The sequence below is a fragment of the Alexandromys fortis genome, unplaced genomic scaffold, assembly GCF_014885135.2.
Source record: "Alexandromys fortis isolate MF-2015 unplaced genomic scaffold, M_Fortis_MF-2015_v1.1 scaffold_31, whole genome shotgun sequence".
NCBI lineage: Eukaryota > Metazoa > Chordata > Mammalia > Rodentia > Cricetidae > Alexandromys > Alexandromys fortis.
In genome coordinates this window covers 6,180,221-6,193,108 of record NW_026067974.1, presented here as the reverse complement: position 1 = coordinate 6,193,108, position 12,888 = coordinate 6,180,221, and the positions used below count along the sequence as shown (strand labels likewise).

The 12,888-nt window shown below is 48.7% G+C and overlaps 1 long non-coding RNA gene across 2 annotated transcripts in view; it reads right to left on the bottom strand.

Moving 5' to 3' along the window:
• Positions 1–10,137, bottom strand: part of LOC126510428 (uncharacterized) — a 29,657-nt gene extending 19,520 nt beyond the window's left edge. Inside the window, exon 1 of one of the 2 annotated variants that reach the window (XR_007594390.1) lies at positions 9,376–10,137. This is a non-coding gene — a long non-coding RNA (uncharacterized lncRNA). The remainder of the gene's footprint in view (positions 1–9,375) is intronic. The other variant, XR_007594388.1, reaches the window with a different exon arrangement.
• Positions 10,138–12,888: the final 2,751 nt, after the last annotated feature.

Here is a 12,888-nt window from a genome sequence, read left to right as displayed (position 1 = left end):
AGAGTGCAATTAAAAACAAATAAAACATAACAAAGGCTCCAGGCTCAATCCTCTGCCCCTGTCGCGGATCCATCAGCAAAAACATAAAGGAACAAGAGAGATGTTTTAGCTTTAGGGTCCTCAAGTTCCCTTGCTGCCCACAGTGGCTACCAAGGAGGAAAGGTCAAGATTGTGAAAGAGCATGAGATCCCGGGACAGACTGCCTGGGCTGTGTGGTTGTGGGCAAGTGGCCTCTCCAGGTCTTGGCATCTTCATCTGGAAACGGCATAATAATAGTAGCCGAGGTGCCCTCCGGAGGCTGAATGGCCTGGGGCCGGTTGCTCCGGTTGGTTGGGAATAATCGCTTTTGTGTGCTTCTGCCGACGGCTAGAACAAACCCAGAGAAGAGAATGGCCCTCTGTCCACAGCTACCTCGGAGAGCCAAAGGTCATCTCGTTTGTTGGCAGGGAAGGGTCCAGGAGAAGGGTGGCTGAAGAGAAGAAGGGGAGGGGGGGAAGGGAGGAGAGAAAGAGAGGAAACAGAAAACCCTACCCCTGTCCTGCCACTGCGTTAAGCAGCCCAATAAGCAGAGAGGAGGCGACCACAAAAGTAGAGACGGGACCCTCTCGGCCTTAGGGACCCCTTAGACTGTTTCTCCACCCTTCATTGCCAGCCCCGGTGCCTAGGATCAGAGCCCGGTTATCATTGACTGGCTTCAAGGACCTTATCTCAGTACACAAGAAGCAATAGAATAAAGGTGCCTATAGCCTCTTAGCCCTGGTATGAGCAACAACAGAGTCAACATGATTGTTTACGGTTATCACAACCAAGCATCCTGTTCTTACCAGGACACACTGCCGTCCTAGGAAGAGAAACGGGTGTCTGTGGATGAACAGAGCCCAGCTCCAGGGATACACCAGGGTGAACCAGCTCTGTCCTGGGCCTCCTATGAGGTGGATCCCTTTGACCAATTAAATACCTGGTGACAGGCTTGTTCCCATTACTGAGAGCTGAGAGCACTTAATGTGGGCTCCACGTGCATTGTATCATTAAATGTCTGGAACCCGTGAGGTGGGTGTTATTCACCTCCTCTTCATAGTCTCCCCATTTCGGAGACGATGAAGCATGCTCAGGGAGGTGGAATGAGTTGCCCAGGTCCCTGAGCAAGCAGGGCCCAAGCCTGGGTGGGCCCCCATGACTCTGAAGCCCGTACATTTAGCCACATGCATAATAACCTCCTCCGTAGATCGGGACTAGAGATGGATGGCGCCCTCCCGCGTTGGCTTCCTCCCTGACCATAGCCTTCCTTCCTAGGTTTCTCAGGAGAGGACATGTTCAAGGCCAGCTTGACCTCTCCTATGGATTTAAGCGATTCTGTGTCGAGAAAGAGAATATGCCTGGTATTTATATATCGAATATGCTCACCACACCAGCCCTAACAAGTCACATTTTAATACTTCTCTAAGGAGAAAATAGAGGTCTGTCTGAGTAGCTACTGTGGAAGTGTTTGGGGTGTAACTTCAGGTCTAGCATCCTCACCTTATAAGAGAGCATTGGGGGCAATGTGGCCTGGAGGCTTTTTCGAGCTCCTTGTACTACTATAGAACACTCTAACACAATCTTTGTGTTACCAGGGAGGCCTGAGCACTCGTCCCTGCTGGTAAGTCTGGCTGGAAACCTGGACCAGACACTTATACTTTCTATACCAAAGCAGGCTCGATGTGGACAGAGCGGGGATGCTCTCTAAACATTCTCGAATCTGTGGGAGAGTGTGGCTAGCTTCCAAAGGCCTCACTTCCAGAAGTTATCGGAGGGGGAAGAGTTACAGTTTTATGTAAAACACTCCCTCTGACTTTTGTGGGGTTTTCACAGTCTCACTACTTAGCCCAGGCCTTGTCGATCCTCTTTCCTCTTTCCAGGGCTGAGTTTATTTATAGACATGCCCCACACGTCCAAACCGTATTCTTTTTCTTGTCTTCCTCTCTTCTCTTTTTCTTTCTGTTAGACGGTGTCTCATATAACCCAGGCTGGCCTCAAAATCTTCAGGTAGCTAAACCGGGCGGTGGTGGCAAACACCTTTAATCCCAGCGTTTGAGAGGCAGAGGCAGGTGAATCTCTGTGAGTCCAGCCTGGTCTACAGAACTAGTTCCAGGACCACTAGGGCTGTTACATAGAGAAACCCTGTCTTGAAAACAAAACAAAACAACACAAGAATCTTCCGGTAGCTGAGGATGACCTTGAACTTCTGATCTCCTGCTTAAATGGTGCTGGATTTGCAGGTGTGTTACCAGGCCTGGCTTAATTGCTGGCGGCAGGAATCAAACCAAAGCTTCATTCACTTAAGGTGAGCACCCTGCCATTCGCCTCTCTCCTTGGCCCTTAGTCTCATCTTTTGATTTATGCCCCAACTGGAAACTATTTCCGGCACCCAAATAGTCAAATTGGACAAAACAATTGAGTTTCGTAAAGATTTGCTTTCTACAGCAGGGGCCGGGCGTGGCAATGAGGGTCTCGATGACGGTGAGAGTAACCTTGGGGTGGGGGTGGGGGTCTGAGTTTGTGCACTGAACACTCCACCGAGGTGGACTTCTGGAAGTGGAACCTTGTGCTAACATTGACGTTCATTCAAAAGGTAGGAAATCAAGCGACCCCTAGAGGGAGCCTCTTGCCTGGGGCGGGCTTTTGGGCTCATCAAAGACTGAAACCTGTCTTGAAAGCTGGAATCAGCCCCAGCTCTTACACAACCTAATCCCTCCCTTGTTACTGCAGCTTCTGCCCTTGATCTTCCTCCCTATTCCCTGTCCCACCTCTGCGTTTGCTGAATAAGGAAGTTCTAAACCATCTCTCACAGTGATTCCATACAAAGTGGGGAATGGGGGTGGGGGCTAAAATTTCCAAGTTCAAAAGCAGCTTCTTCAAGGAGCAAGAGCAGAAGTGTATGTTTTGATACCCCCCCCCCCCCCCCCCCGCCTTTCCCCCAAGGGCCAACAGGATGTATTCCTCCTACTGCCCACACGTCCAGGAGCCAAAGTCTTTTTCAGTTTCTCTTGTCCTTCCACTGGAGCCCAGCAACGGAGGGGGCCCAGGCTTCCCAGGACTTCAGTGAACACTTGACCCCTTCTGTATGACTTGCTGGTGCCTAGCCTAGAGCTTCTCGAAGTCGCTGGTCTCTCCCAGTGTGGCCCGGGATAACGACTGGGCTTGTGCACAAACTTCTGCTAGACAATGGTCTGTGTAAGTCTAGCACCAAGAGGTCCTGACCCACAGGTGGCTGGGAATACACTTCTAGAGTGGAAGCACATCTCGCCTAAGTAAGAATTTAGGAACCAGAATGAAAGTCCGAGCCCACGGGAGCCATGTGAGTTGATTTATCTCTTATAACACGTCCTAGCTAAGGCCAGGACCAAAGACTTCAGACTGTGAAGGGCTCCTAGCTACTTCTTAGCCTGACTAGCCTAGCCAGAGCGCAGTCTCACGTGATGTCAGCAAACATGACTAGCACCTGCCTGAGTACGCCTGGCAAAGGCTTGGGGTTGCCGGGCTCCTACAGGAGAGAGAAAGGTGAAGTGGAGACTATCTTAGATGACTTCTACCTAAGCAAAATAGGGGTTTTGCTTTTGTTTGTGAACTCTATTTGTTTTCTTTTTTGTTTGTTTGTTGGTTTTGGTTTTTTGAGACAGAGACTCATGCAGCTCAGGGGGAGGCCTCAAACTCTCCATGTAGCCAAAGATAATCTTGAAATTCTGATATTACTGCCCCCACCTCTCAAGTGCTAGGATTACAGGCATGTACCACCATGCCCAGTTTGTGTGTACTTTAAGGCTTCACACACTAGGTAGGCATTCTACCTCAACTTAGACGGATCTTTTTATTTTATTTGGGTACGTGGGTACACGCATGTGTGTATGGTGTATATGTGTGTATACATCTGTGTGCTCCCACAGAAGTCAGAGGAGGAATTGAGGGGTCCTCCTGTAAAGCGTGGTTCATTATAAAGTTGACCTATTAACTATTGGTGGTACATGCATTTGATTTCTACACTTGAGAAGCAGAAGCAGGTGGATCTCTGAGTTTGAGGCCAGCCTGGTCTACAGAGTGAGTTCCAGGACAGTCATGGCTGCACAGAGAAACTATGTCTCAAAAAAACCAAAAAAATAAATAAATAAAAACAAAAATAATTAGATGATAGATAGATAGATTGACAGATACACAGATGATAGGTAAAATTGACCTATTGAAGGCAACCACTGGAAGAAAGGGTTGCTAAACAGAATCCCACAGTTCAAAGCCAACCCTCTTATGAGTCTGTCACAAGCTCTTTGTCTCCGTTTCTTCATCTGAAAGGGAGGAATGGTACAACTTCCAGAAGCATGTTCTGATGGATGGTGGTGACACACGCCTTTAATCCCAGCACTCGGGAGGCAGAGGCAGGCGGATCTCTGTGAGTTCGAGGTCAGCCTGGTCTTCAAGAGCTAGTTCCAGGACAGGCTCCAAAGCTACAGAGGAACCCTGTCTCGATCAAACAAACAACAAACAAACAAACAAACAAAAAAAACAACAAAAAGACAAAGATGTGTTCTATAGAGAGTGAAATGAGTTAAAATGCACAGGGGCTTAGAGCATCATCTAACACGGTCAGGATGGTGTAAACACTGACTGTTATGCGTTCCTAGTCATTCCCTCTGGAATGTGACTGTGTCAAAATCAGCATTAACCGGGAACACAGAAGACTTCCTACCTTCCTTCAATTTGGGGGAGGAAGGAAGGGAGACACGCATAGCCATTAACAGCTTGTGTGCCTCAGACCCTCACAAAGCCCCCACTAAAGGACGCTGATCTCAAGGCAGTCAGGAAGCGTGGACAGCACTCTTCAGGTACCTTCTCATCGCTCCCAGACCTGGAGAGCAGAGACAGGACACGCACCTATCACTCAGCCTGGAAGATGCCCCGCCTCTCTTAGACAGAACCCGAAAGGCTGGGTGTGGCGGCACAAACCTCTGCTCTCAGCACTTAGGAGGTGGAGGCCGGAAAGTTAGGAGTTCAAAGCCAGCTTTGATGATCACATAGCAAATGTGAGGCCATCCTGCATCGAGGGGGGGCGGGGAGAAAGTAACCAAACAACACAAATCTCCTAAGGAAAAACCCACTTATTCCTTCTTCAGAAAGACACAGTGTATCTGTGCTGTTCTCAGTCTTTGGTTAAGGAGCCCCTGGTGCCGCCTTAGTTTCTAGAGAGGCTGTGGGGGTTTTAGCTGTCTTAAGCTGTCGGGGAGCGGTTCAGCATCCCCACGGCAGTTCCTGGAAACAGGAAGGAATCAGCAGAAAGTAAGTCACTGGGGGTCTACAGAACTCCAGAACAGTAAGTAGCTACAAAGGGGTAATGGCTCTCTGGGGAAGAAGTAGGCAAATGGCAAGACAGCTGTGGAAAATCAGGTGAGGAAGAGCAGGCACGCTCGCTCCAGAATAAGGCAAATCCTCACTGGAGCCGAAGAGATGGGTGGGAGAGGCTGGCAGGGGAAATCCACCTGAGCAACTTCTGCTTCTCTTCTATGTGAAGCGCAAAAGTAAAAGGTTATTTGTTCCCAGCAGGCCCAACTCATGCCACCGGGAATCTGGACCCTGTGCTAACACGGGTAATATATGTATGGGCTTGGGCTTGATTCCTAGTGTGTGTGTGTGTGTGTGTGTGTGTGTGTGTGTGTGTGTTACAGCTGAGGCTGCTCTGCTTCCCAAATCATGCCCAGCTCATATGATTCCATTTCTTAAGCCTTATTGGTAAAATAATGATAGTATTCCCTTCTGCCATCAACTTGGAGACCAGGCTAGACTGCTGCATGGCTGCGATTGTCACACTCTGTGGTCTAAAGGAATTATGGGTTAATGTGTGTTATATATACATGTATGGTATGTGTATGTGTAATGTAGCTTGTGTGTGTATGGTGTATGTGCACGCGTATATGTACACATCTGTGTGTGCAGAGGCTAAGTAGGTTATCAGGTGTCTAGATTGCTCCTTGACACAGAGTCTCTCACTAAACCTGGAGCTACGGTTGTGGCCAGGGAGCCCCAGCGATCCTCTTGTCTCTGGCTTCACAGTGCTGGGGATATAAGGTGTATGTGACCTTGTCAGGCTTTGTACGTGGATTCTGGGATCCAAATGCAGGTCTTAAAGCTTATGCCACAAGGCTCTTCCCCATCAAAATATATCTCCAGCCCCGTGTAATGGTTTGAAGTCAATGCAACCCACCCTTCACACTCCAAAAAGAGCCTATGACACTGGTTTTCCAGCTCTCACAACAGCGGGAAGGAAGACAGTGACACGGAAGGGCATATGACAAGCCAGCGCGCAGAGACAGCGGCAATCTCACGGCTGGAAAGGTTCGGCTTTAAGATTCAGTGTTTACAATAAAAAATAAATAAAACATAAAAGCAACGTCTCGCTCTTTTTATCTAAGTGCCTTTTCCACAATTATTTCTGCAACCCTTGAGTGTATAGACAGAAGGGATGCGACCCACGGTATATGCCAAGGATTGTCTAAAAATATTGTACACCTGTTCCGTGTTCTGCACACTGGTCATATTTTGTCAGTGAAGTAAGGACTCATAATGCCTGGAGGAATGTGTTTTTCCTTCCAAGCCCTCAATGTTTTTCCCTTCGGTAGAGCAAACCTCCTCCTCTTTCCCACCTGCATTAGAATCCAGCTCGAGCCATTCTCCAGCTGGCGTATCCATCACTAGCGCCATTTGTAACCACTCCTACCCGTGGCCTAGCGTTGTTTAAATTGGGACAACTACCATAATATTTTTTTTTTCACAACAGCATAGACACTTTCTTTGATTTAGCAAACATCTTTGGCTTCTCCCACAAGGCACATCATCTAATGTCCTGATTTTAAATCTGCTTACCAACAAGAGTGTGCTGAACACTGGCTTCCCTCCGTGTCTCAAAACAAGAAGCATAGACTCTGATGTTGGCTACTAAGGTGTGGCCAGAACAGCACTTAGGTGTCTCTGTAGAGTTCTCAATTCTCTGTAAATAACTGGCTGTACCATAAGATGTTGTTGTTAAGGAGACAGGCATGGTGGCCTCATGCCTACATAAGCCCAGCTTTTGGGAGGTGGGTAGAGGCAGAAAGCTCACCAGAAGTTCAAAGCCAATCCAGTCCACATAGTGAGTTCCAGGTCAGCCAGAGCCATGAAGTGACACCCTGTCTCGGAAACCCCAAAACCAAACCAGCCAACCAATAAGCAAACAAGACAGGCTTTCATTTGGTTTTCTGATTTCAAAAGGAAGCAAACACAGCTAAAATTATGGACTTTGTGGCTTCTAAAAAATACGAGCCTTTAAGTACACATGCTCTGTTAGTTCACCCACAGTTCTGCCTCTCCGCCCAGTCTCTTGCTGGCCTGTGACTCAATATGCGGCCCTTGAACTACATCAGTGGGCTTCAGTGGCCAAGTACTGGGGTGCTAAGTTACAAGGGCATGCCATCTGCAATCGGTTCACTGGCTTTTTTTTTTTTTTAAATTTAGATAATGTATCATGTAATACAAATTGGCCTTCACCTTGCTAGGTAGCCAAGCAAGGTTAATGATGATCTTGAACTCCTGATCCTCCTGCCACCACCTCTCCAAAGTGCTTGGCTTGCAGGTAGGCACCAGCACGCCCAGCCGTTTCATTGACAGCTCTTCATGGTAAAGTGACGAGTTCTCATGCCCCTCTTTGCACAGCCACGTGTGCTAAGTGAGTCAATGTGATTAAGCGAAGAACCTACAACTTCAAGTAGCTTCCAGATATGAACTGCCTCCTCATTGTTTTCTCTGAAAGTTTGCTTAATTCTGAGATCATCTTACAGTTCCAACAGGGGATTCTCCTAAAATATAAAATCGTCTGCAAGCCCAGCACCCAAGAGATTGAAACAGGAGTGTGATGGAGCCCAGCCTGTATGATATAGCCAGACCTCAAATCTCGGCTGGTGAGATGGCTCATTGGGTAAAATAATGACATGGGTTAGATCTACCCACAGAAAGGTAGAAGGGGAGATCTAATTTCACCCGGCTGTCCTCTGACCTACACACACACAATCACACACATACACACACAATCACATACCATCACACCCACACACCACCACACACACACAAAACCACACATCACATACAGTCTCACACACACCATCTCTCACACCATCACACACACACACACCNGGAGCCCTTTCTCCCTCACGTTGTTTTGTGTCTCAAGTCGCTTTAGTTGGGTATTTTTTCCACAGTAACGAGATGGAATAGCTAATCCCCCAGCCCTCTTTAAGCTGTCACTGCGTCATTACTTCGCCGTTCGCAGACCCCACGCTAACCCAGAGTCACCAGAAGGGAAAGGATAGAATGTTCCTTGGATTCGCCAGCCCAAGACCAGGACATCCAGGATATCAGTGAGCAGCTATTCAGTGGACGTACGGGTAAAGTAAGGTCCTCCATGCCTTATGGAGGGAGCGATGCCTCACGGTGCCTTCCCTTTACTCTACACATGCTCAGTTTGAGACACTAAATGTTAAAGGCAGCTTCCTTCAGGTCACAGGGTGAAGGAATGGAAGAGCTGGCCCTCAGACCTGGGTTGACCTGGTGTTAGCTTTTCTCTTTCCAATGTGCTATACATATTGGAGTCACTTTGCCTAGAGACTGAGGCCCTTGGGGGCTGGAGAGATGGCTCAGGGGTTAAGAGCACTGGCTGCTGAGATCCTGAGTTCAATTCCCAGCAACCACATGGTGGCTCACAGTCACCTAGAGTGAGATCTGGCGCCCTCTTCTGTCATAAGGGTGTATGTGCAGATAGGGCACTCATTAAATAATAAATCTTCAAAGGGAAAAAAAAACAATTTAGCATCATCATCTCATAAAACTTAAAGTAGTTCTATAGGAAAGATGTGCACAAAGGAACAATCAAAATAGTCAGAGACTGAGGCCCTCCGTGGCAACTCCGCTCTCCTAGCCTCAGAGTGGGGTGGGCAGAGGCTTGTGAGGCCATGTTCTGCAGGATACACGGTATGAATGAACCCAAGCTGGGCAGTGGTGGTGCACGCCTTTAGTCCCAGCACTCAGGAGGCAGAAGCAGGGGATCTCTGTGAGTTCGAGGCCAGCCTGGTCTACAGAGTGAGTTCCAGGACAGCCAGAGCTGTTACAAGAGAAACCCTGTCTCAAAAAACTAAACTAAACTAAACTAAAAGAAAAGAACGAACTCAAATGAAACACAGTTTAAAATGCAGTTCTTCGGTTGTATCAAGCACACCTCAACCCTGTGTTTTGGGTAAAACAGACAGAATCTTCCAGAGTGGTCTACCCAGCACAGCCCCGTCTTGTGCTAAAAAGCAGAATGAGTTTCTCTGGCAGAGGACTCACCAGGGGGTGAGAGGCATCGCCGATGCTCCTTCGTGCTATGCTTTCGTCCTGCCAAGGACACTAGGGGTTTCCATTCTTGGCCATTGCTGGTGTGTGGTCTCATGGTCTTACGGCCAACCGTACTATATGGCCTCTCTTACCACTCACACTGGAGATAGGCCCCGACTTCAGCCTTGGGATCCTCATATCTTTTCTCCCAGAAAGCTTACAGGCGGGCCTTCATGCAAATGAGGTACCTAAAAAGGAAGAAAAGTCAGTACACACACACACACACATACACACACACACGTATGTGTACACACACACACACACACAATGCTGTCGGGTGAAAGTGAATCTACCAAAGTGTGAGCTAATTGCAGCAGAGAGAGGCTGCTGATTGGTAGGAACTAGAGATTCAGCCCTTCCATGGCCTGACACGGTGTCGGAGACATGTGACAACTGGCACCTCCCAAATGGGCCGGTTCCTTGGCATACTCTCAGAGATACCCATGTCACGCTGTCATCTTGTTTCTCGTGGGGATGTCCTGACTAAAGGTCTAGGAATTGCTCTCTGTGTGGTCATTGCTATTGTAATTGTACTGTGTAAGTCTTTAAAGCGGGGCCAAGCCAGGCTTGGAGATACAGGCCTGTAATCACAGCTACTCATGAATCCAAAGCAGGGGAATCGTGTGTTCCAAGCCTGCCTCAGATGGAGTGAGTTTAAAGCCTGCTGGGACAGCTTAGTAAGATCCTGTCTCAATATAAAAAGGAAAAAGGGGGCCAACAAGGTGACTCAGCGGGAAAAGGTGTTTGCTAGCAGGCCTGATCTCCGGGCTCCACATGGCAGATGGGGAGAGATGGCGCACCTCACAGTGGTGCTCTGACTTCCACACAGGTTCTGTGACACACACGTGTCCCTTCCCAAACAGATCAGAGTGCAATTAAAAACAAATAAAACATAACAAAGGCTCCAGGCTCAATCCTCTGCCCCTGTCGCGGATCCATCAGCAAAAACATAAAGGAACAAGAGAGATGTTTTAGCTTTAGGGTCCTCAAGTTCCCTTGCTGCCCACAGTGGCTACCAAGGAGGAAAGGTCAAGATTGTGAAAGAGCATGAGATCCCGGGACAGACTGCCTGGGCTGTGTGGTTGTGGGCAAGTGGCCTCTCCAGGTCTTGGCATCTTCATCTGGAAACGGCATAATAATAGTAGCCGAGGTGCCCTCCGGAGGCTGAATGGCCTGGGGCCGGTTGCTCCGGTTGGTTGGGAATAATCGCTTTTGTGTGCTTCTGCCGACGGCTAGAACAAACCCAGAGAAGAGAATGGCCCTCTGTCCACAGCTACCTCGGAGAGCCAAAGGTCATCTCGTTTGTTGGCAGGGAAGGGTCCAGGAGAAGGGTGGCTGAAGAGAAGAAGGGGAGGGGGGGAAGGGAGGAGAGAAAGAGAGGAAACAGAAAACCCTACCCCTGTCCTGCCACTGCGTTAAGCAGCCCAATAAGCAGAGAGGAGGCGACCACAAAAGTAGAGACGGGACCCTCTCGGCCTTAGGGACCCCTTAGACTGTTTCTCCACCCTTCATTGCCAGCCCCGGTGCCTAGGATCAGAGCCCGGTTATCATTGACTGGCTTCAAGGACCTTATCTCAGTACACAAGAAGCAATAGAATAAAGGTGCCTATAGCCTCTTAGCCCTGGTATGAGCAACAACAGAGTCAACATGATTGTTTACGGTTATCACAACCAAGCATCCTGTTCTTACCAGGACACACTGCCGTCCTAGGAAGAGAAACGGGTGTCTGTGGATGAACAGAGCCCAGCTCCAGGGATACACCAGGGTGAACCAGCTCTGTCCTGGGCCTCCTATGAGGTGGATCCCTTTGACCAATTAAATACCTGGTGACAGGCTTGTTCCCATTACTGAGAGCTGAGAGCACTTAATGTGGGCTCCACGTGCATTGTATCATTAAATGTCTGGAACCCGTGAGGTGGGTGTTATTCACCTCCTCTTCATAGTCTCCCCATTTCGGAGACGATGAAGCATGCTCAGGGAGGTGGAATGAGTTGCCCAGGTCCCTGAGCAAGCAGGGCCCAAGCCTGGGTGGGCCCCCATGACTCTGAAGCCCGTACATTTAGCCACATGCATAATAACCTCCTCCGTAGATCGGGACTAGAGATGGATGGCGCCCTCCCGCGTTGGCTTCCTCCCTGACCATAGCCTTCCTTCCTAGGTTTCTCAGGAGAGGACATGTTCAAGGCCAGCTTGACCTCTCCTATGGATTTAAGCGATTCTGTGTCGAGAAAGAGAATATGCCTGGTATTTATATATCGAATATGCTCACCACACCAGCCCTAACAAGTCACATTTTAATACTTCTCTAAGGAGAAAATAGAGGTCTGTCTGAGTAGCTACTGTGGAAGTGTTTGGGGTGTAACTTCAGGTCTAGCATCCTCACCTTATAAGAGAGCATTGGGGGCAATGTGGCCTGGAGGCTTTTTCGAGCTCCTTGTACTACTATAGAACACTCTAACACAATCTTTGTGTTACCAGGGAGGCCTGAGCACTCGTCCCTGCTGGTAAGTCTGGCTGGAAACCTGGACCAGACACTTATACTTTCTATACCAAAGCAGGCTCGATGTGGACAGAGCGGGGATGCTCTCTAAACATTCTCGAATCTGTGGGAGAGTGTGGCTAGCTTCCAAAGGCCTCACTTCCAGAAGTTATCGGAGGGGGAAGAGTTACAGTTTTATGTAAAACACTCCCTCTGACTTTTGTGGGGTTTTCACAGTCTCACTACTTAGCCCAGGCCTTGTCGATCCTCTTTCCTCTTTCCAGGGCTGAGTTTATTTATAGACATGCCCCACACGTCCAAACCGTATTCTTTTTCTTGTCTTCCTCTCTTCTCTTTTTCTTTCTGTTAGACGGTGTCTCATATAACCCAGGCTGGCCTCAAAATCTTCAGGTAGCTAAACCGGGCGGTGGTGGCAAACACCTTTAATCCCAGCGTTTGAGAGGCAGAGGCAGGTGAATCTCTGTGAGTCCAGCCTGGTCTACAGAACTAGTTCCAGGACCACTAGGGCTGTTACATAGAGAAACCCTGTCTTGAAAACAAAACAAAACAACACAAGAATCTTCCGGTAGCTGAGGATGACCTTGAACTTCTGATCTCCTGCTTAAATGGTGCTGGATTTGCAGGTGTGTTACCAGGCCTGGCTTAATTGCTGGCGGCAGGAATCAAACCAAAGCTTCATTCACTTAAGGTGAGCACCCTGCCATTCGCCTCTCTCCTTGGCCCTTAGTCTCATCTTTTGATTTATGCCCCAACTGGAAACTATTTCCGGCACCCAAATAGTCAAATTGGACAAAACAATTGAGTTTCGTAAAGATTTGCTTTCTACAGCAGGGGCCGGGCGTGGCAATGAGGGTCTCGATGACGGTGAGAGTAACCTTGGGGTGGGGGTGGGGGTCTGAGTTTGTGCACTGAACACTCCACCGAGGTGGACTTCTGGAAGTGGAACCTTGTGCTAACATTGACG